General features: G+C 36.4%; 1 protein-coding gene across 2 annotated transcripts in view; it reads left to right on the top strand.

The window, feature by feature from the left end:
* ZNF518B (zinc finger protein 518B) overlaps positions 1 to 23,806 on the top strand; it is a 307,008-nt gene that overhangs the window by 194,627 nt on the left and 88,575 nt on the right. The gene's annotated exons all lie outside the window — the stretch shown is intronic.

The following is a 23,806-nucleotide window of genomic DNA, read 5'->3' as shown; positions in this document are numbered from 1 at the left end:
TCAGCATAAACTCAACCTTCCCCTGTCTCTTCCCCTGTCCCCTCCCCAAAATAGCTAACACAAAAATCCCAGCCTTTGCTAAGCTCTAGACTGCAGGATGGCTAGTATATTGCTTGATATCTTGCTATTTGTAGACCATTTCAGATCAGTGGGAATTAAATGATGAGTTTTAAAAACGTCAGATAAAATCGGATGCAACTGAGAGGCTGTGTTTCATGTTTCATGTGTTGCCAATCTCAAGACAAAATGTCATCTGTTTGTTCACATCAACTACTTAAAAACAGCTGAATAAAAATCACTGGGTTAGTCACTTTAACATGTTATTCTGTTCCTGACCACAGCACTAACAAGCTCATTTTTGAGATGCAATCTGAAAGAGAAAACCTGAGATGCTACAACACCACACAATCATTTTTAGCCCCATATTTTATAGCACCACTCAAGCTGTTATGGCTCGAAAATATCAAGTCAAACCTGAAGATGAGAGTTGGTCTTGATATAACTCAAGGAATTTGGCCACCAGTAATAAATTCAGTTTATAGAATGTCTGTCTGTAGCTGATATGTTTAAATTCAGTATTTTAAGAACCTTAGAATTTACTGCTCAAATTCCAGTACAAATAACACTTAGAATAGCTCACAATTTTTTTTATCACAGATGTCTGATTCACTTGGCTACTCTAGTCTACTCTTTAAATAACTGCCCTATGACTACATTATTGTCCTCTCTCTGTTTATTATTTAAAATATGTCCAAAACACAAGTCCTAGAGATAGTATAACGCTAATTCCCCTTGTGCTTGTTTAAAAACTTACCATTAATTTTTCCTAATAACAGAAAGTTATTAAAATTATTTGAATACCAAGCTGTACATTTTCTCTGAACACTTCTTTATTTCTTATATTTGCAAGATTTACAATGGAATATATTCATCAGAGCAGACCAGAAGTGCCTCTCACCAAGTACCTTTTCTCTAAGTGACTACTTACAACACTGAGAAGTGTAAAGGTCAATTATACACGATATTGTTCTGAGTAAAGTTTTCTCCTAAATCTGAGCAGGAAGCTAAAAGAAAATGTTCGTATTATCAAGGATTGTATATTATACCATCAAATTTTGTGGTAATTTGACCGAATCCCTATAGTATTTTTTGCTACTTTTGTCATATTTGTAAAATCTAAATTTTCTTCAGATTTATCTTGTCTAAATACTATTAATGCAAATTTTTGTCTTCTGAAAGCTATGCTACTTACTTTATTTTTTAGTTTTTAGACTGTTTGTAAATAAACTACATCATTGATTTTTTTCCATCACTGTTAACGCCTGCTGTGCTAACCACTAACCTTTTCTGTACTTAATCTGTCATTACAGTCCCAAGGGAAAGTTGTATCCAGCACTCAAGACAGTTTAATTTCTTGAATATCTTCTCCCAGGCTTTTCAAGAATCCAAGCACATTTTTTCCATTTCTTTTTGTATTTTCAGCTGATAATTCCACAAAAGTTCTAAATAATTAAAAGAGACATTAGTTTCTGCTAGCAAAGCTGCCTGACTTCAGCAAAAGTTATATTATTCTGGATATATAATGCTTAGAAACATGATGTCAAATATTTATACAATATTGAAGTAGCAGACATGGTTCTGCAATTCTAGAAATCAGCCACATGTCAGATTCGAGAGAAATGTGACCATACCTATGGTTTGGCACTCTGATGTGGTAACATATTTTCAAAACATAGCATTGATAGCAGGTTTGTGTGCATCACTTCTTTTAATTCCATTATGTTTAGGGTTTATGTATTCACAATAGGTGAAACTCTTGGTGTAGCAAGGCATGTTTTTGTACCTAGCCTTCTCTTCCACATTGTATACAAGTATCTGCATGTCTTAATCACATAGGTAGCCCTGTAAAAAGAATTTTTGCCATTAGTAGTAAAATGCCATGGGCTTTTTATTTGCCTGGTAACACAGAGTCTTAGTACTTGTCTGTGCTTGTCCTAGCTGCAGTTGTTTTTAACTTGTTTTAGAAGTGTGTAGATGTAGTACGTAACAAACACCAGCCTTTTCTATTAATTGGGACAAAGAAATAAGGTTCCTTTCAAGACTTTTTGAGTAAGGCTCTCCTGACCCCTAATTTTTACAGAAGCCTAGAGATATTGACCTTAAGACCTAGAGAAGCATTAAAAGAATGTGAGTAATATTAGAGAAAAGTGATAGGTATTAGGAAGACAGTATATAATTTCCTGTAGTATTAAGAGGGTTCTTCTGTAATACTTAGATAATTCAAGACATATTCAGTTGTATGATTGTACCTGGGCAAAAAATAACTGGATGTTGTATTTTGATCACAGGATAAAATATTAATTGGATTAACAGTAAATTCTAAACTATGTATTTAAGGTGTGTTCCCTTTTTTTCTGATAAGAAAATCTTTGCATAAAACATGGACAAGGGTATTAAAATCTCAACACTATGTGCATGCCAACCTTTGATACGCTAAGCAGTTTTGTTGACATTAAAAGGGACAGTTTGTGCTCAGTTGCACTGGTGCTCAAGTTTATTTTTTTTTTTATTCAGTCTTAAGAGCAAGTATCTTCATTCTTGATGCTAACTCTTAATGCAAAATACACCTCTAGTTTAGCAAGTGCCAAATATTATTTTTCAAGAAGCTGGATTCCCCCTAATGAACTTAATCATTTGATAAATTGCAAGTATTGCTTTTCTTCTAATGCTCTATCAACACTATCAGAGTTGTTGCCTCTTTTTATCTTTATTTATTTATTCTTCTGTCTCTATTTCAGTTATTATAACTCCATTTACACTTTCTCCCCTGGCAAAATTTGATATGTAGTTGTTATAAAACATGGGCAGTTTAGTAAACTTCAGATTTTTTTTTTTTCCAGTTAATACCTCATTACAAATGTTATTTCAGATCCCTTGTGTTTGTAAAGGAAGACTTTGCCCAATGCTATGGAAATTGTAGGAGCAGAAGGGACTTTTAATCATCAAAAATTCATCGAGAAAGAGTCCAAATTACATCATGGTATTGAATCAGTAAGCAGAGTTGCCTTACTGTCATTGTGACAGAGATTTTTATTTTGCTGTGGTGACTGAACTGTACTTGAGGATCAGGGCTCAGCTACATGAACTACCACACCAACATACAACCAATGCTTAGATATCTCATATGATGCACTGTGACCCAACAGCAAAATATATGCACTGCTTCCTCTAACATCATGAGATGGAGGGGCTGCAAACACAACTCCAGCTTTTTTTTTGGTTTGTTAAAGGGGTAACTTTCAGTATGAAAAGGAATTCCATAGCAGGTATTTTTCATCCTAGGGAAGTTAAATGTTTTACATATACCCAGTTTCTTCCTTGCTTGTGAGCTCTTTCCCGGTGAGACTCCTTGCTGGGCAGATATAAATACTCAAAAAAAGTCAAGCAGAAAAGTGATGATGAAATTTAAGTTAAATTGCAAAGACAATGATTACCTGCTCATTGGATTTAGAATTGTTGTGCAGTAAGCATGCTGTGGTTGTTTTCAGGGATGTCTTCTTAGTAAATTGCTGCTGTTGCAAGGGTAACAAGTGACGCTGTTGGAAAAAATGTCCCCTTTTAATCAGAACTACGTGCATGTTATGTTTACATTGTGCACACAAACCACATATTGAACTTAAACAAAGGAAATACAGCAGCATGCAGAGCGTTGGCCCTACAAGACTTCTTGTGAATGCTGTTACCTAATAAACCAGGAACAGCTGCTTTTATTACTGAGCTTTTTGGTGTCTAGCTTTTTAAAAAAAAACTTATACCAGTACTGAAAACTGACTTCCTTCTATGCCCAGGTAGATCTCATGCAATTTTACAGTTCCTGAATAAGTTGTTTTGCTAGAATCTTTATATTTTAATTGAAATTGTCCTTACTTTAGTACTTGAGGTTATCAAAATCTAGTGAAAAATGGGTCTTCAAAAATATGTCTTCAAAATTTTGACCAAACCCCAAAGCTCCATGCATTATCATAGGCAATCCAGTATGTACTCTTCCACATGGATGTTAAATCTTGTTTTGTTTTCATACTATGGTAATACTATGGTAATACTTTCTTGTTCAGTGCTTTTGAGTTAGTACAGCTTGCCTAGTTGTTGGTGCTCAGCACCAGTTACTATTATGGGATTTATTTGGTTATTTTTCCTTAGATGGAGTTGCTGTCTTCCAGAGGTCTATGGGTTTCAGAAGGCTCTTCTCTGTTTTTTGACAAGTCATAGGTAGAAGATAGCAAATGAGGTAAAATACACTTTAAAATGTCACTTTGGGATCTGTAATTTCAGATTTGAAAGAACTTTCCTAATATTAGAACTCTAGAGGAATCCTATGAAAAATGTAAGCTGTGAGAAGTAAGCATCTTCTAAGTATGGGGTTTTTTTGTTTACAACGGAAGACATCATTGGATCAATTTTTTGACCAATTTAGGTAACACTTGAGCTTGAATATCTGTTTGCAGGGAAAGCATTTCAGAGCTGGAAATGAAGTTGAATAGTAAATCAGTGCAGGAGATTATAAATCTACTCTCCCAGGATTTTTCTCTTTTTTTAATGTTCTTCCTAACTTGAAGAGAAAGTAGGAAATATGAGATTTCCTTTACAGTGGAAGTATTTCAAACACTGTATTTTATGAAACTTCAACATGGAGCTCTTAAAATGTTTCTTGCCACTCTCTGTCAGCCTTGTTATAGGTTTATCTGTAAGGTGGCTGGCGTGTGCAGACAGCTCCTACTCAAGACATGGGAAGCCAAGCAGGGAGGCTTGGCAGCCTAGGCAAATATGCAGGTAAATCAAGAGTTAGGAGAGCTCTGCTCTTTTGGTGGGCTGCCAAAGGAATAGGGAAGTGATATCCTGGCAGCACAAGTCCCTGAACTTTCCACTGGTTGGACTGATGGGAGATGGAGTTCTTAGCAGTGGAATGACTTGAATATCTGCAACAAACATTTTCTCTGGGGAATGAAAATTTATTCCATTGACAGTTCTTGAAGGAAGTGTACGATTTTGAAGAAATTTCCCCTCTGCCACCCCTCTGAATTATTTTTATGCCCCAGGATAAAAATTTCTATCAAAGAGTCAAACCTTAGGCCTTCTGTATTCTCAAGTGTGTGATGTACACTGTAAAATATTTAGTCCAATTTACAATAAATATTTATTTTTTACTATAAACTAAAAGATCCTGATGTGGAGGTGGTAAGAGATAACAACTCATGAAATGTCCGTTCCACAGAAGCTGGAAGGATACACGTGTCCCATGACGGAAAGGAAGAATACCAGACCAAGTATTTGGAATGTTTCTTTTTCTATCCTGAATAGGCCCTCTATCTTTAATGGTATAAACAATTCTAAACAACTCTTGTTCAATTTTATGAGTTTATTTTATTCAGAGGTTTGGGGGTTTCCTTATTTTCTTCCAGGAACTTTCTCAAGGACTTACTCTTCCTACACCTCCACGGACTGCTAACGTCAGAGATTTGATACTCTGCATCATACACAGTCCAAACACCTTTATCCAGTCCTAGAACTTTGTCTTTGATGTACAAAAGTTCCTGTTGAAAAGGCAAAGTTGAATATTTGCATTAACATCTGCAGGTTAATAATTTGCCTGTTTCACTTTCTGTGTTTTCTATAGAGCTTTCTACAATAAATGATAGAAGTTTTTGAAGGTATTTTAAGGCCCAGTCCAAAAAAGACATTGAAATCCACAGATTCTTAGGATTCCTAATGATATGATTAGGCACCTATGTACTGAGGCTCACTGAGGTATATGTAATTACATTCAGAAGGTTTAAAATGTGTTCCTGCATTTGAACAAAATCATGACTATTCTGTTAAAAAGACTATTTCTGTTAAAAGTATTGAACTGTCTATATTAAGAAATGAAACCACAAAGAATGATTGATATATTTTTCTCAAAACCAAAATGTTGATGAACTTCCTTAAGCTCCCTGGACACCACTGTGTTGGTAGTTTATATATCCCTGTCCATATCCAGCCAGCTTGGCAGTTTTGGCATCACTCATGTCCCATGACCGAAAGGTTTCCAACTCATTGGCAGGGAACCTTACTACTTGTGTCCTTAGCTGTTATTCTGCAGTTGCCAGAATTGTGGCTATGTTTAGCTTGTCTGACACACTGCTGAGAAGCTGGGTGACCTGCCAGTAAAGTGGGCTATCCCCTGCAGCAAACCTACCTGCTTCTGTAGAATGGCTTAGTGCATCCTTGTAGAACACTTTTATGCTGGCATAACGTTCCAATGGGGAAAAAAACCCCATAAATAGCTCTACCATGAATGGGAGGATCACTAAATTCTGTGCAATCTTTTGTATACTCTCTAGGAGAAACTCCTGTTTTACACACTTACTAGGGGTCTTTCAAAGTCAAGAGTATATTGGTAGCGATGATCAAGTAATGTTGTTGAAGAAATGAAGCTGTCACAGGAAAAAAAGTAAAGTCCTCTCATAGGTTAGCAACTCTTTAGAAGACGCAGAACAAAGAGTCGGAGCATATGTTTGGTTGTGACAATATAAGAAAGTTAGAAGTGAGATCCAAGTAATATGTAGCATATTAAAAACTCTGCAAAAATTATGAATAGGGAAATTGCAAAGTCTGTATATGTTTCAAAATGATTTAAAACAGACATATCCAAAGCCAACTGTCCAGAATTGCAGAAAATCCTCATGCTAACTAAATGACAGAAGGAAAGAAATGCAGCAAAATTCACTGTTGTAACTGGGAAGCAATGAAAATCAATAAAAATAGTCTATGATAGTATACAGGTAATTAGAGCTAAAGCCATCAGGAACACCTAAGGAAGAGAAAAGTTCTTAACTTTTTTAGAAATACCCTAGAAGAGGAAAGAAGTGAAGCACAAAGAGCTTCTCATTAAATCGTTCAGTGCTTAAGAGAGTCTGAAGTGAAACTTGACTTTCGATTGCATTCCTTTGACTAATCCTAAAGAGGACTACACAACATCTTATAAAGATATTGTCAGTTACTTTTCACTGATACAGCCACGAAGCTAGAGTGGAATTTTTCATCTAATAATAGTTCAGCTCCAAGGACAGAGAAGAAGCTTTTCAAAGCTGCATAAGCAGCTGGGCTCCAAACCTCACTGACTTCCAGTAGAGATAAAGTGCCATATAAACATATGTGTCTTAATTTACCTCCTCCTCTCAAGTACCCATACACAAACTAGGCTAATTTCTAATCCACAGTGTGGGCAGGGTATGGGAAAACATCCCATGTGCGCTGCTCTCGCTCTTTCCTTGCAAGAAAGAGGAAAGTTTCGACTGTTCCAAAGGTGACTGCAGCTGCTGAATAGTGAAACAAGGCTCTACCCTGGCAGAAGACTTACACATCCTGCTTCTATCACAAGTGAAAACCTAGGTCAAACGACTGGGTGCTAGCACAGCCACAAATATCACCCTCTCCTGACAAGACTTGTTATCTTCACTTAACTATTGAACATAGCTGAGGTTTAGCACTTTCTCTTTTCCCACCTTATCCACACCCCCAGGCCATCAGACTTTAAAAGGATGAATTAGCTTCCCCTAATTAAACAACTCAGAATTTGGAGTTAAGCATTACCAAAACCTCCTTCAAAGTTATTCACTAATTTCCATACTATGAACACATGGTGTTACCTGTCAAAATGTATTTGTACCTCCTAAAGCTGATTGAATTATAGGATTTTTTAGTTATCTGTAATTTCTGGAAAAGAAACATTCCATTTGATCAAAACCAATGTAGTACACATTAAGTACTTACTTCAAGTACTTTAAAAAACTATTAAAAGTTATCAATAGGATAAAAGGACACTTAAAACCAAAAAAATGTTTCATGAAAATCAGTGTTTTCATTTTGAAAATATTTTACATTTTTCTCCAGATAGTTTTATAATGCAAAAATTGAACAACTATCCAACATTAGTAAATATTTTGCTCAGGAAGAGAAAGCAGGGGTTGTAAAATCTCACTATGTTTCAAACGATCTTTCTCATCCTCAGAATCTACCATTAATGATAATTTTTCAGAAGCTGAGACTTTATTCCAAGTTTCCACCTTGGGGGAGTTTTCTTTTTATCTTGGCATTTGCAAACCTTTGAAAAGAAGCATTTAGAATGGAAGGCGTGACAGATCTTTTAAATGGAATATGCAGCTACTGAGCTCCACACTATAATTACTGTCATACTGAAGAAGGTTAAATATTTATGAAAAATGTGCTTTTTATCATGCAGTCTAATTTTTAAACCTGAATTCCGTAATTGCATTGAAATGCCAATAATCAAGGTGGGAGGGGTGTCCTTTCTTGGCAGACATAAGATTTTTACCAGTCCCTTCTATTTGTGAAGCATGTCTGATGGAGGCATATAAACAAAGACTGTGGAGTTTTTTCATATTGGACCAAAAATAAACTGAACATAATTCTGCCAAACAACTTATTAAGTAACGTCTAGCTGGGTTTTCCCAGAGATTAGAAGCTAGACTTTCCTTCTTTGTGAACACTGAGTTCTATATTCAGTCTCTTTGTGAATTACCACCTGCCATCCAAATTTGGCTAGGATAAATATCAAATTGAAAATGATCTTACATCCTTAGTAGTACAGATTGCCATATTGATATAATACAGTAAACTTGTGAAGACTTTCAAGCCAAAATTTACAGTATAACCCGAATTTGCCTAATGCTTGCTCTCTAATGAGTATGTTGAAATCCTGATCCAAATTCTGGCTTTAACAATGCTAGTAGCTTCCACCTCCTTCTACAGTTGTATAATCAAAATAGTAATAAGACACATAAGGAAAAATATTTCTGTTTAGTAATTAGTAATTTCACAGATGTACATCAGGCCCCCTACCATTTTCATATGCTACTTTTATGTAAATTAAGCTAGGAGAATTGTCTGTAAAGATTTACTAGAAAACTTATCCTAAAGGATGTATAGAACGAGATTTTATAGTTAATGAGGCTTTTAAAATTTTTTGGTTTTAATATGAAATATTGGTTTGTCATTGGGAAATATTGGAAAAGAAATCAATCACCTAACATGGGTTCTAGACAGGAACTTGATACCTAAATCTAAATTGTGATCCAAATTCTGGTCACACAATAACTGTTTAAACCAAGAGACATTTAGATGTTTTCTCATCACTTGATAGTTCCTTAAAGGAGATTCATGAAGTCCTGTTATTTGTGCAGGCACAGAATAGACAAGCTAGTTCCAAGCTATGCCAGGAAATCAGTGATGTAGAAGAGCAATGCCAAAGTTCTTGCTGGATGTCCTTCCAGCACAGAGCTACTGAAGTGGTTCCCTGTCAGCATTGCTTTCTAGCTGTTTTTCTTAAATAACTAGCTGCTGGAGGAGAAGTGATAGCAGTTTGACCATCTTTTGTTTCACAGACTTGTGGTTAACACACTTAGCTGCGAGGTGATGCTTTACTTAGAGTCCTAGATTCTAGTCCTAGAATCAAGTCCTAGATCTTGATTCTAGGGCTGTTTCTGTGTTTATGTTTAGTAGACTTTGTTAAAAACAAATAAACAAACCAACCAAAAAAAAAGAAAGCAAGAGACAAAAGAAAAGCTCATCTAGATCAACATGTAGTACAAACTTACTTTCCATGGAGTCCTTCAGATGACTGAGTAGTGGATTCTGTGCTTTTCTACAGAATAGCATAGCTTCCATCAGAGGCATGGGGGTCACACAGCCTTCTCATAAGGACTCTCCATCTGCAGAAGAAATGCATGGCTTTGAATCCACTCAGGCTGGAGAGGGTCTTCTACTTCTTCAAAAGGTATTCTAGTCCCTGGGAGGGAGTGGGGAGTTAGTTTAATTGAACTAATGGTACCTCTAGCTGGAAAACTACCTCAACTACCTTAGCAGTAAATGGATAAAACCTTGAGGGTGTGGCTCATGTTATCCAAGAATAAATACCTAAAGAAGGTCAGGTTGGCCAGCCCCTCCAAATATTTCCTTATTTCCACCATCTGGAATGAAATGTTGACTGAATTAGCTAGGCCACCACCATTTAAAACTGTATGAAATGAGTGCTACCACTGGTAGTGTTAAGAAGGTATTCATAACTGTTCATAGGAACACCACCACAACACATCTTTGTTCTAAAAAAACCCAAGTCCTCCTTAGTTGTGTGAAAGGTATGCCCTTGTCCTCAGGAGGTGATACTGAATCCTGCTTCCAGGAGAGACTCCTCAGAGTCACAGACGTAAGCACTCCTTAGTGCAGTGGTTTTGGTGGGTACTCTATGCAACTTTCTATTAACAATGCAGGGTAGCCAGTCTTCTAAGATCCAGGTTTTCTTGTGCATTGGACAGGAAATATAGTGGCCCAAATTCTAGTGTGAGTTTTATTCAAGGAAGTAAGGTAAGCTTTATATCCTAAGCAGGCCTGGCTTTTCACTACTTCCAAAAACATTCTAAGGGCTGTAAGCATTTATTGGTGTCAATAAGTTGGAGTCACAAATCATCTTGTATTTAAAAGTAATGTTGCTCTTCTTCATTTGATTAAAATTTAACTAACTGCTTGGAATTTTAAAGAAATATATTAATTGCCATTTACAGAATGCATTTTCTTCTATCCCAGCTATAAAGCTGGGAATTTATACTTTGAGAATTTTTTATGAATATAGTGTTTACTATCTACGACACTTTCTCAGTTTGGTTTTGTTCTACTGCCAACCTGAATGCATAGAATTAAATCACGGGAAATGGCAACAAGGTTGTTAAAGAAGTAAGTGAGAAGGTAGAGGAATGAAGCAGATAAGGCAGCCTAGGGTATATAACTTCAAAGAATCTTAGGTATGAGTGTCTGCTGGGCTACTGGGAGACAAACTGGCTCTGTGTAGGCTGGAATGGGGTACTCTTCCTAGGGCTGTGCCTGGGTTCAGCAGAGATCTGAAACTTCAAAAACTATAGAAAAGGGGAGGGGGCATGAATACATTAGGAAGAACTATGGGATGAAGCAATGAAAAGTTGATGGACCACAGGACACATGGGGAAAAGACATGTATGGTGAGCTCAGTTGGGTGCTGGGTTTTTTGAATTTGTTTTGTTTTACCTTCAAGAATATGGTTAGCTCAGTTCAGGGGAATATAGAAAGAATATATGATCACATAGTTCTGTAGATGGTCTCACCTTTCAGGAATTCATGTTTTGCTACTTGTTCTGCAGGTGTGATCACTGTGCTATCATATAACTATAAATATGTAGCTATGTTTGAGAAAACAGTCATGATCAACATCTTATTGTGACTTAGATCAAGCTTGGGAGAGAGTAAGCAGTGGAATCCCACCCAAGAGAGATAGATGGATTTAAGGTCTAGCAACTCTGATGTGTATTCAGGAAGATCAGAAAGAGAGAGAGCTTCAGATATCAGCTCTGACACTGGCATTAATAACTGCTTCTCTAGCATTATGTTAAAAGCAAAAGCCTATAAATATGAATTCTAGGGTTCAGACTCAAAATAAGTAGACTGAGGACTGGCAGGGTGATCAAAACCGATTTGGATTGTGTCTGTTTTGTCCAGAGAGACCTTGTACATAAGGTTGTGGTATCAAAAGTTTGTTATCCATGTTGGGTAACATAAAATATAAACTTTATATATTGTTCTTTTATTATCTATTCTTTTTTTTTTTTCCTGTTCTTGATCCAGCAAAATTGTGTTTCTTGCAAAGCTATTCTGTATCCTTTGCTGCTTTGTATTCACAAGAGCATAAATGGTTAACTTTGAACTCTGTTTACAGTGTGTTAATAGACTTGTATTAGGTCTATTGCTGATCAGCTTCTAGGAAGTGCAAATGCCTTTGGATGAACACTTGTGGCTCTTTTTGGCTTCCTTAATTTTGAGTAGAACAAAGCTGAAGGGGCAATAAATGTTAAACTATGTTGCTACATTCCAAAAAGTATAGTCAGAAGAAAATAGGTTATATTAACCATACCAATAATTGTTTTTCTTAAAAGGTGCTACCCTAGTCACTTTGTTCTTCAAAATAATTTCAGTGTCTTTGAAGCTGTAGGCATTATAGGCAGACTGTGGAATATTTGAGGAATTTAGAATAGATAAACCATTAAATATTAGTTTTAGCATTTGAGTGGAGTCCCTTTCAAATCTCTAGCAAGCAGCTTGCCTGGGATTTTTAGCTCCAGTTACACTGCTGCATGAAATCACTGATTTGAAAGGCATTGAGAGTTGGGAGTGAATTGATGCAGTGCTAAATGTTCAAGTGATATGATTTAAGGGGTCTAATTTACAAGATCTGTAGAAAAGCTGTTTGCTTTCCAAAATATCTTTGTAGATATCCTTAGAGGAAATCTGATGGTGTCCTTTCCAGAAGCCCATTCTGATTTCATACTTAAGTACTCAAACTACTTTAAAGAACGATGGCAAGTTGCCTTTAATTGTTTTATCCTATTTTGGAATGTTCTAAATTACAGTTAGCAGAAAATACAGCACAAAATATTCAGCATTGCATGACTGATTTTGCAAGTAAAGCTATAAAGGTTTTTGTTGTACATCATCTGGACATCTGAAGTAATGTTGTCAAGGACTTTCAGATGTTGTTTAAATCCCATATGTGTTTTTTACAGCCAACCAGACAGAGTAGCATTGGAACATAATTTTGCAAACAGTACTGTAAATGGTATGATGTGGTTTTGGTTACTTTTTGTAAGAAGACATGAGGTACATCTTGCTAGCAAATATATAAGCTTTTAAATGATTTGATGACAGTTTATTTAGCTGAAAAATTAATTTTGATGGTGATACTCACCCACAAAATACAAGCAGAATAATACTTTGGGTTTTTTATGGGAACATTAACTATAGAATGGTGAATTGCATTTCCTATATTTAATCCTCAGAACAATAAAAAATCTACAGTGAGATCTGTTCAATTACTCTAAATGATTTAAAGGAACATTGTTACCTACTGCAAATGAAACATCGATGTAAACACTTCAAAAATATTGAAAAGCTTGATCCTTCCAGCAGTGTATTATTTTACTTACAAATATTTTATGTTGCTGTATTTTCTGTTTCTGTTTGCTTTCCTTGTTGGCTATATTAGAAAAGAATGTAGTGCTTTCTTTAGCTTAACTTAGCTAAGTCTATAAATCTAATAAAAATAATTGACCTTACTGCTGAAGCATTTATTTTTTCTTTATGCCTGCTATTTTTTTGTCCTCTTCATGATTTCTACAAAAGTAGGCAGAAGCAAGACAGTATAACCCCCTTTTCCTGACATCAATGTTTACCTAATGCTACATTTTGCTTTCCTAAATTGTTTTTTTAACTGGTCAACAATCAAGTCAAATGGCCTCAGCATACACTCCATAAGAACAGCACCACTATGTCTCAGGTCAAGGAGACCATATCCCTATGATTTTGAGAGAAAGCCTCTGTTCAGGTGTGCAGTAAATAAAGCTACCTCATGAAAAGAATTAATTTAAATGTCAGTTTGTGGTGGGATAGCTACTAATGACTAGTTTTGAAATTTGTTTTATTTCACTTCACTTTTTCCCCTTGAGCTAACCTGCACTTGATATTAACATCATGTGTCAGGAGAGAGCCCTTATGAGGACACCTCTTGATCTAAACTAAATTGAGGGAAAATATTTAGAGATTCCACAGTATTCCTCTAGGGCTATTATAGACAGAGCTGGTTCTCTTTCTTCCATGCATATCTGTATGAATTACATAAGAAAAAGCAAAAATGCTTAGTAAGTCCACGTTCATATATCCTTTTATTTAAACTACAGCTAGCATCTGAGCATAGTCATGGCCTTGTTCTGCAGCTGATGAAAGTCTTTTCTCTGTTCACCGTGTCTGTCATATAAGGGCCCTCTCTTATCAGCACGATCCTTCAGACAATTTTCATTCAGTAAAGGACAGTGGCTGTGGTTGCTTCCACTTTTCAAACCAGCATTTTAATCTGGGTAGTCAGATTAGAAGTCACAATTTTTTCCCAGAGATTGTCTAAGGAGGCCAAAGACTTGTAAGGAGATGATTAATACATGACTTTGAAAGGATCAAAACCTGCTTTTATGGTCCACATCTCATAAACCAGTCTGCAGTTACCTGTTTTGTCTTGTTGCTGTATTGCTTCACTGCATGAGCAAATTGGCATTTGTGTCAGCAGGGACTCCTGCGTGTTCATTTTGTTTTGCTTTCAAGTATGAAATGGAGAGAAGGAAACTGGCGTTTTATTTTGCATGAGGCATTCATGTAATATACTAGAAAAGGCAAAAAGCTCTGATAACTTCTATACTGATAGACAATCTCTGAGAAAGCCAGAAGAAAAATCTGTTTTCATTCATCACTGTCTCTCCCTTATGCTTGAGTTACAGGTGTCAAAATATGGGTAATTTAGTAGATTTTTCTAGGGATAGAAAAGAAAAATAACTAGATCCACTGCAAATCTTTAGTTTGGGCTGTAGAACAAACTATCAATGAACCATAAATGCTGGGGCTGTCTGCGTCCTGCTGCATTTACCTTCATTGTCTTCTTTTTTGTGACAAACTGTAAAGCAACATATCAAGTTAGCAGATTATTGACTGTCCTGCTAGAAAATTTATAGAGCAGGAATGGTTTTAAAATAGCACTCTAAAAGAGTGAACAAGTCACATATGTTTAAGGAGAGTTTAAATAGTATGCATTGGATTGACAAGCAGCAACTATGAACTGAAATGTGCTTATTTGAATAAAGGGGATGTTACGAGACATAAGTTGTTTTCATGAACACTTGGAGCCTAAATAATTTCTACATGATCTCTTGTTCTTTGAATGATATCTGGCTTTACCCAAGTCTGCTATGGAATTTTATTTTTTTTTTTTTTCCTGTCATGCAGTTCAGCCAGTTTAGGAAGGATGGTTAAATAACCTTTGAATATCCTTGTTATTCTTCTTTTGGATCATGAAAGGATGACTCTAATCTCATAGAATCATAGAATAGTTTGGGTTGGAAGGGACCTTAAAGATCTTCTAGTTCCAACCCTCCTGCCATGGGCAGGGATACCTTCTGCTAGCTCAGGCTGCCCAAGGTCCTATCCAACCTGGCCCTGAACACCTCCAGGGATGGGGCAGCCACAACTTCCCTGGGCAACTTGTGCCAGGGCCTCATCACTCTCATGGTGAAGAAATTCTTCCTTACGTCTAGTCTAAATCTGCTCCTCCCCAGTTTATACCCATTGCCCCCCATCCCATCACCGCAAGCCTTTATGAATAGTCCCTCTTCAGCTTTCTTGTAGGCCCCTTTCAGGTACTGAAACGTTGCTATAAGGTCTCCTTATAGCCTTCTCTTCTCCAGTCTGAACAAGCCCAGCTCTCTCAGCCTGTCCTCAGATGGAAGGTGCTCCAGATATCTCATTTTAGTGAAGTGTTTTACACCATTTCAGAATTGTGGAGGAATTCTGGAACCGTTAACTTCTGTTTTCTTCAACTCCCCTTTCCAGTGATGAAAAGTATATGAGAACAAAGTGTTTTGGCTTTAATAATCTGTGCTGATTTAAATGAATGGTCTGTGTATTTTACTTGATTATTTGGATTTCTTCCATTATTACACTTCCTACAATGATAAATTCCTGTGTTATGATTGCAATTCCTTAGAAAGCAGAGCTCAGGTACAGCCCCACCCCTCATCCCCCAACCACCACCCCCCGCCACATACACTCTCTGGCTCGTTTTCTTTTTAACATTTGCCTAAGGAGAAAACAAGATTTCAGAAAAGGTTCAGTTAAGCTACAGAATGCTTATCACTGGAGCTGGCATAGACAGAAAAAATATACTTTCTACACTGAAAAAATCTTCTTGCAAGTGTAAGGTTGTCTTTAAAAATTAGAACATTATATTTTCATCACTTTAGTTTGTAGGTATGTAGAACGTAGCATTTTTTCTCAGTTTGTGGACTCCATGTTTTTGTCTGTTTTGTTTCAGAAGATAGAGCTCATTTCCCTGTGAATATTCACAAAGCCTTCAGGAGGCTATCAAATCAACAGTATTCAAGGCCCTACAAAGAATATGGTACTTATGAAGCTAGTTTTAAAAATCCCAGTGGTTACCTTTCCTCATTTCCTGATACATAAACATCTTCAAAATTACAGCTCTTCCCTGCCAACATCTCACTAGGTAAATTTACAATATATTTATATCTGGCTGAATATACTACTGAAAAGCATTGATTCAGAAGGCTTATTCTTTTTCTTTCTTTTGGGGACCATTGATTCATTCTTCAGCATTTCCATTTTCAAAGCAAGGTAAATTGATACTGCATGATTGACCATGTAGGGGTCTTCTGGATGCACTTACAAAATAAATTCCTGTTTTACATGCACATTAAAGTTTTGACTGTCCTTATTAATGCTAGAGGTTTGCATTTGGTTTCCAATATTCAAAAATATTGGTTTCTTCAAGAATGAAAACTTGTTTGCTTTTTTGTAGGACTTTTGAACATAACCTGAATGTCATTCTTCACTGTAACATTGCTTGCATTTCAGTAGTCTTACAAAATACTTGAAAGGAATTTATTTTATAAATATAATTTATTATCACTGAACTGTAGATATCTCATGGTAGTGATTGTGACACTGTTACTTGTGAAAGATGTTTAGTAAAGTAATGGTATATCTGCCATAGTGTTACAAATTGATATACGGTGTTCAGAAATTAAATGTACTGAATGTAGACATTAACCGAATAATGCATAAGAGCAAATATGATTCTTTAAAATACCTGTGTGATGCATACCTGTGATGGGACATAGAGGAATTGACTTGGGTGCCTTGATGTTTTTCTGCTATGGCAATTTTAGCAGGGCTGGGAATTTTGGACTTTAACTCTACTGGCTTTACCATTTTTGTAGGAGAACTTTCAGTATCACTCTGCAGCAGAAACCAGAGCTGTACAGATACATTTGTCCGTAGGATTTTTTTAGATACATTCCCCAACTGCCAAGTTAAGAACAAGTTTTCGAAAACTGATTTTACAGATAAGGGAGGGAAATTTATCAAGGTTTTTAACTGTATTTAAAAAAATTCTAAGTAGAATTCTCCTCTTGGAGGTAAAAACAAACATGACATTAAATACAGTACAAACTACATGTTCACCAGTAAGAGGAAAAGGTAGCCTTCCTTCTTTCTCAGTACTTTCAGAAAATATGATTGAATACTACTGTTTATGTCTACAGACTTATACTATTTTCTACCTTTACTTAGAGGACTGTATGAATGGCACTAGATTTATATTTATATCAGTGTATCTGAGAGGAGAACAAGGTAGCAATCTTCCTTAGTAGAAAAATATTTTCACTATTATTTTTATTTTGGTTAAATATAATCAAGAAATATATATCCTTTTAGGATATAAAAGACGTTTTTTGATCATTCTTTTTCTGGTTGATTGCAGCCATCACATATTTAACTATAGATACAAAAGTGTGGCACAGATCCTTTGTGAAACAGGCTGAAGGTGGCACTAAGGGTGTCTCCTTCAAAAACAGGTATTATCTTAGACACTCTGCCCTCTGTTGGCAGACAAAGAAGTTAAGGGTTGAATGGAAATGTAAACAGAACCCATCAACAGCTGTGGGGAATTCTGCACCTTCACTGTTTCAGTGTCCTCACAGACCAGTTTGGGGTCATTTACCTCCTGCTCATCCTCCCTGGAGAGGTTAAAACGAGCTCTGAGCATTCATTCCTTATAGCTGGAGCATTCATCAGTTCAAAGTTTAGTTTGAAGTAGAAGATTCGATGGGTGAAGATAGGTTATGCTGCAATGTACTCACGAGGGCTGCAGCATCACTGCACAAAGCACACAGTGGTAAAATCCATATCCCGCTCCATAATGGCCAGTGTGGGGCACTTCTGTTGTCTCTGTAGGACAAGTGCTTTAAAGAAAATTTAAAAAAATACATCAGTTCCCTGTTCCGATTCACAGGATAACTGCCCACAAAGCTGTACCAGCCTTAAGCCAGTACAAATAGAAGGCAGGAATGTCTCAAGGTGCTGTGGTACGTGAAGACTTCTGTAGTTTAATAGGGTAATTTTTGATGATAGTGTTGGAATGAAAGGCTGTCTCACACTCAAGTCTGCTCAAGGTTGCCTCCTATGTTTGCAGAACTGTGTGATGACCTGAACAAGGGACCTGATGCAGCTGAAAACACAATTTTTGTTTAGGAACTTTTTCAGCTGAATCCACTCCCGTTCTGGCAGAGCTCTGACCAGCTTTGGCCAGATGAAGCACTGTCTCTGAACATTCAACCATGGCTTGTATCTGCTAAAATCACATTCTGAATCACTGGTTTGGGGAAAAAGAAATTTAGGAGCATCATTCCCCAGCAAGCATTTATTACTACGCAATCAAACACAGGAGATGATGGCCTGTCTGCCAAAGAAATGGCTGCAATTTCAAAGAGCTGAGGTCCTTCAGTTAGAAGGAACTATGCCAAAGCTGTCTCCTGAACAAGGTAATGAAGAGTTTAGCTGCAATATCAGTGCAATGTATTCCTGCTGTCTGCAAGGGTACATTGTTCTCCCAGCTGGTGCAATGTAACTGTTTGTAAGGCAAACAGTTATGTAGGTGAAGACAGCTGATTCTACTAAGCCACTTTCTCTTTTGTGTTTAAACTGTCATTTGCAGTACATTCGCAGCAAAACAGACCAATTCAAGGCTAGTAACCTAGGGTGCAGGAGAAGGAAAAGCATCTTTGGTGATAGATGTACCTCTTTCAAGTGTCTTTTGAGAGTAAAACATTCATAGTTGTGATAAGGTGGAGGGACCAAACCAGAACTCTGCAGGTCCCCACGAAGGCTGTGACACCCATTTTCTCTTACTCTAAGAAGACAAAAGGCTTTCCTTTTTACTTTCCTGAGCTATCAATCCCTCTTCAACTTCATGAAGAACTAATACACTTGCTAAAATCCATTTTTCATGTGTTTCCCTATTTGTAAGGGATAGTAAATCCTTTATTTACCATGCTTGAAATTTTACTTCCTTCCATGAGGCTACAGAAAAGAAGTTCTTATATGAGTTATAAAAAAGGAACATTTGAGGCAGTTCAATTTTACATTATTTTCTTTTCAGTTTATGAATGTCTGAGCATTAGCTGACTCAAGGTAATTAAGTAAGAAAAATACAGCACCAGGATTTTAGTGTCATTTGATCTTAAATAATTAACTTAGAAAACTAATGCCAACCTTAATGCCAACAAAACATCATATGCATTATATTCAATATATAACCGTATTCAATAATAAATATTTTATGGAATTCATATAACTGAAGCCCACACAAGAATAAGGAAGCTGCCAAAAGGAATATCATATCCAGTTGGCTTAGTCAGCAAAAAAACAACTGGTCCACAGATGCTCTTTTTTCCTTTTTCCCTATGAGAAAATATCCTTTTTGCAAGTCTCTTATCTGTAAAATGTTTAATACGAGCTCTTCTCCCCCTGCAGGCAGTAAATCATTTATTCATCAAACCCTTTTATTTGTAGTAGATGGAAAACATAGTACAAATTTGAAATAAAAAAGGGGGGGGGAGATTGGCATTTAAGTGAATAATACAGTTAATTGCATTATACTTCACTGACTTTTTTTAAAAAGACCTTAAGGCATGGGAATCAACTGATACTCAAATGGGTTTGGAAACCTTTTCTCTGTTTGGGTGGCACAGACAAGAAATGGGCAAGAAAGTATTTTTCCTAAAAGTGCTTGTTCATGATATATAAGGGTGTGAACATAAGAAATGTGTTCCCTTAGTACCTCTTTCAAGTGTCCTTGTCTGTTGACATGGCTGTCTAGCTCTGGTCTCAGCCAGTATGACAGTCAAAATGGACTTGGTGCTCTATTTCTGCAGAGTATGTTTTCCCTCTCTGCCTCTATTATTCCCCTTGCACAGGAACATGTATGTTCACGCAAGAAAATGAGAAGATACTAAAATGAACAAGACATGATATGGTTCCAATTCATTTTCTTCCAGCACATGCATGCTTATGTTACTTTTGATTTAGCTACGTTTAAGTAAACTTTTGTTATCTGACTGTAAAACCTCTGTTATCTGACTGTATTCCTGCTTTTTGTACTTTACATAAAGTCATTAGGGGAAAAAAGACCCCATTCCCAAATGGATCAAGAGAATGTTTCTCAGACCATTTCCATTACTTCAAAAGAAATACTGCTGCCATTTGTAGTATGGGTAAAAGTCTCATAATATTGCCAATAATATAATTGCAGCTCTAACCACAAGAAAAATATCTTTCTTTAATTACACACTTCTATTTACAGAATGCATTAGATGACTACTTACATGTGACAGTGTGACAATAGTTCCTCCTGTAGTATAACGATGTAGACCAAATAAGCGAAATTTTATATGATTGAAGTTTAGATATATCAGAGAAAACTCACACAAACTATGTTTTGGACCTCATAATTCTGTGATTTCCCATTTAATTGAACAGTATTCTATAAAAATACCATTAGATCATGTATCTATTTTCTTACAGAAAGTCAATATAGCAGTTAATTATCAGACAGATGTGATACAACAGCATACTGGAGAGGAAAGAGGAGAAAAAATTCAGTAATAGGAGGCAGTCTGAGAAATCAGTCTGGTGTAAGAAATACTGCAAGAAATCTTCCTTTTGTAACTGAGTTTTATCTGGACTGAACTGTGTTGAGTCCTGGAAGTTGCCGAGATCATTATTGCTGAACTACTGCTGACTGATTGATTGAAAACCAAGGAGAGGGGGCCATGTTAGTTGTTCTGCTGTTTTACTGTGAGTGCATACATGTTTCTGTTTCTGTAACTGTCATCCAAATTAAGTAAAGAAGAATTTTGCAATTCATTTCAGAACAGTCCTTTGTTTAAGCCAATGTGCCTTCATAATTAGCTATGTGTCTGAGTTTTATTACATTTTATTTTTATACACTAAGGGATCCCTCATGCACTTGCTGTTTGGTTTTGGATCTTAAACTGTGTTTTGGCAGAGCATAATGTCAACAGCAAGTAAAAAGATTATGTCATTATGATGGTATTATTGTCTTAGAATTTAATTGAAGACGCTGCTTTCATAGACAACACAAAGTGATATCCTAGCCAAAAATATCACATCCCTCATCATTATAAAAAAATTTTCTCAGACCAATGAGCCCAGCTGTTCCTATGCATCCAGCTGCTCCCCACCCTGACTTGCGTATTTTATATATCCCAGAAGGCATTTAAAATCTGCAGCATCACTGTTGAGTTTATTGCCCTATTAACTTAAAAACTGCATCAACTGTTGTGTGGTAGTTAAGCGGAAAATATACTGTGGATGGCTTATTGTTGCAAGAAAAGAACACTTCTTTACTAATATTCTATACTAATATTCTAGAAGACAGAAATGCAATTTTGTTTATTTTTGGTAAGGAAAATAAAGATAAAAGGTTTTTTTATTTATAAGATATTTGCATCTGTAACTGGGCTTTCCAATGCAATTGCAAAATGAAGGAATTGAATGTACAATCTTTCTGGCATAACTGGGCACAGAGTCATATGAATAAAAGCTATTGAATTAAGGATGAGAAAAGAATAATATTACAGCTATAGGGACACATACTTGCAACTGTTTCAGTTGGCATATACCTAGTAGCAAAGTTCAACACACTATTGACATGTTAGTTTACTTTGATATTTGTGCCTTATTGTACATTTTATTACATTATTAAGGTCTTAGAGAACATCCACTAATATATTCCTGCAAAATTTCATCTACAATGTGAGCTAAATTGGGATTTTCAAGTTAGAGACTTTGAAAAAAGAAAGGAGAAGGTATATTTCTCTGAGAAGTAGTTTAGATGAAGCCTTACTTCTGGGGTGCATGCGTGAAATTTCTCGAATGTCTGGTCAGCCATGCTAGATAAAGCAGAAGAAAGATAAATGGAAGTATGCCTTACCTCACCTTATTTATCTTTAGACATTTGAGGTCTGTGTGGATTACAAAAGGGAATAAGAATCCCTTCTTTCTGCAGAAACTGAGTCTGAAAATGCACACAGACAAGGAAACATGAAATGATCACCTTTGAGCCCCAAAGTAATGAAGTTTTCACCTAAAACATTCTGTGATGGTCTTACACGTTCAACAATGTATGTAGCAGTATCACATTACAAATGCAAATAAGCTCAAGCAAGATTTTAAAAAGGATGGATTTTCTTTTTCTGAGATGTTCCAAACCAACATTGATTTATCCAATCACAGTAGACTTTATTTCACTACAACATTAGGAAAAAGGTAAAAGGAACAATAAAGTGCATATAAAAGGATCATACAGAACCAACAGTAGGTGTAGCAATGTTCTTGATAAAGAAATTACTTTCAGTTTTTTTCCTATGAGATTTCTTTCCCTTTCCTTGCTCATTTAGCAGTTTTCATGGGATAATCTAGATTAAATTTTGTCCTCTGCAGGCACAATATCTGGCTTTCAAAATCTCACACTAATCCATGTTGTGAAGCAAAGTGCAAGACTCAGTCCTACAGTGCCACCCTGATTAATGACTTTCTTGGAATTTCTTGTACTCAAGGGGAGTGGTAGGCTCTGAAATGGACATTGAATTCTCATAAAGTGTTGTATTTATTTTATATTTGCAAGAATGATTGCAGACTTGGCTAGCTGCCCTGAGGAAACAGGACTCTGGAGCAACACCCATGTCTTTGTACTTTAAACATGAGATGGTAGAGTTTTACAGAAATACATACCTGTATTGCATAACACTGGAAAGGTATTTTCAGGGATTATTTTTTTCTTTTATGAATAGATATGGCATGATTTCAAAGCTCACCATTAGTGTTTCTACAGTCCCAACTGATGTGTGCTTCAGCCTCTTTCTTTCATTCTCTCTTCACTTTGTTCTGTTGGATTTTGTTTAGCATTTTTTTAGATACAGGCTAGCGAACATATTTAAATACAGTAATGCATGTGTGGAAAGTGAATGCTGCTCTTGTTAAACTGAAAATTCACACTCAGACTCCTAGTTTTAAGTATTGTAACTCTTGAACTTAGGGGATCTAAGGCAGGTAAATATTAGCATTATTATTATTAGTGTGGGTGTGATTTATTGTCAATCACCTTCATAGCTACTAGTCAGCTAGCTGTGCAAACCCCAGGATAATATATTGTACAATTGCACCACCCCTGTGCAACATGCACACATTACGTATGACATATTGTCTGTGGGCCCTTTGAACTTAGAGTCTAGCATATAAGTCATGTGATTTTTGCTTCAGCATGTCCCCTGAAGCAGTTACTTCACCTCCTGATCCCACAGAAAACATGCTATGAGGTCCTAGCACTAACACAGCAGTAGTGAGCCAATAGTTCATGGTCTACTTCTCTTTCTACAGAGACATATCATACTGGGTGTATGTGTGGGAGGCGAGGTAGCAGGGACAACAGGACACATACATGTATACTGCTTAGGGAGAGGGAAGAGACTGGTATCAAGTAGCATTATACATTTAAATGCATTTTCAGTACCAACATTGTGTGTCAATATTGCTCTAGCATTCACTATTCAACACATGCCCTATGCTGCCTTGAATGATCTGCCACAGGTGAACTTGATACATCTTTGGCTCCTGGTCACATACCCTGGTAATATTTTTCCTATCAAAAAGTTAATGAATGTGGTGTGCTGGGACAGTAGGGAGGCATTAGTAAAGGTGGGACTATACTAAGGCATGAAACTTTAATTTGGGTCCAGATCATATTTTCTTT

Source organism: Phaenicophaeus curvirostris, chromosome 4 (assembly GCF_032191515.1).
Source record: "Phaenicophaeus curvirostris isolate KB17595 chromosome 4, BPBGC_Pcur_1.0, whole genome shotgun sequence".
Classification (NCBI taxonomy): Eukaryota; Metazoa; Chordata; class Aves; order Cuculiformes; family Cuculidae; genus Phaenicophaeus; species Phaenicophaeus curvirostris.
This window is presented reverse-complemented; position numbering and strand designations above follow the sequence as displayed.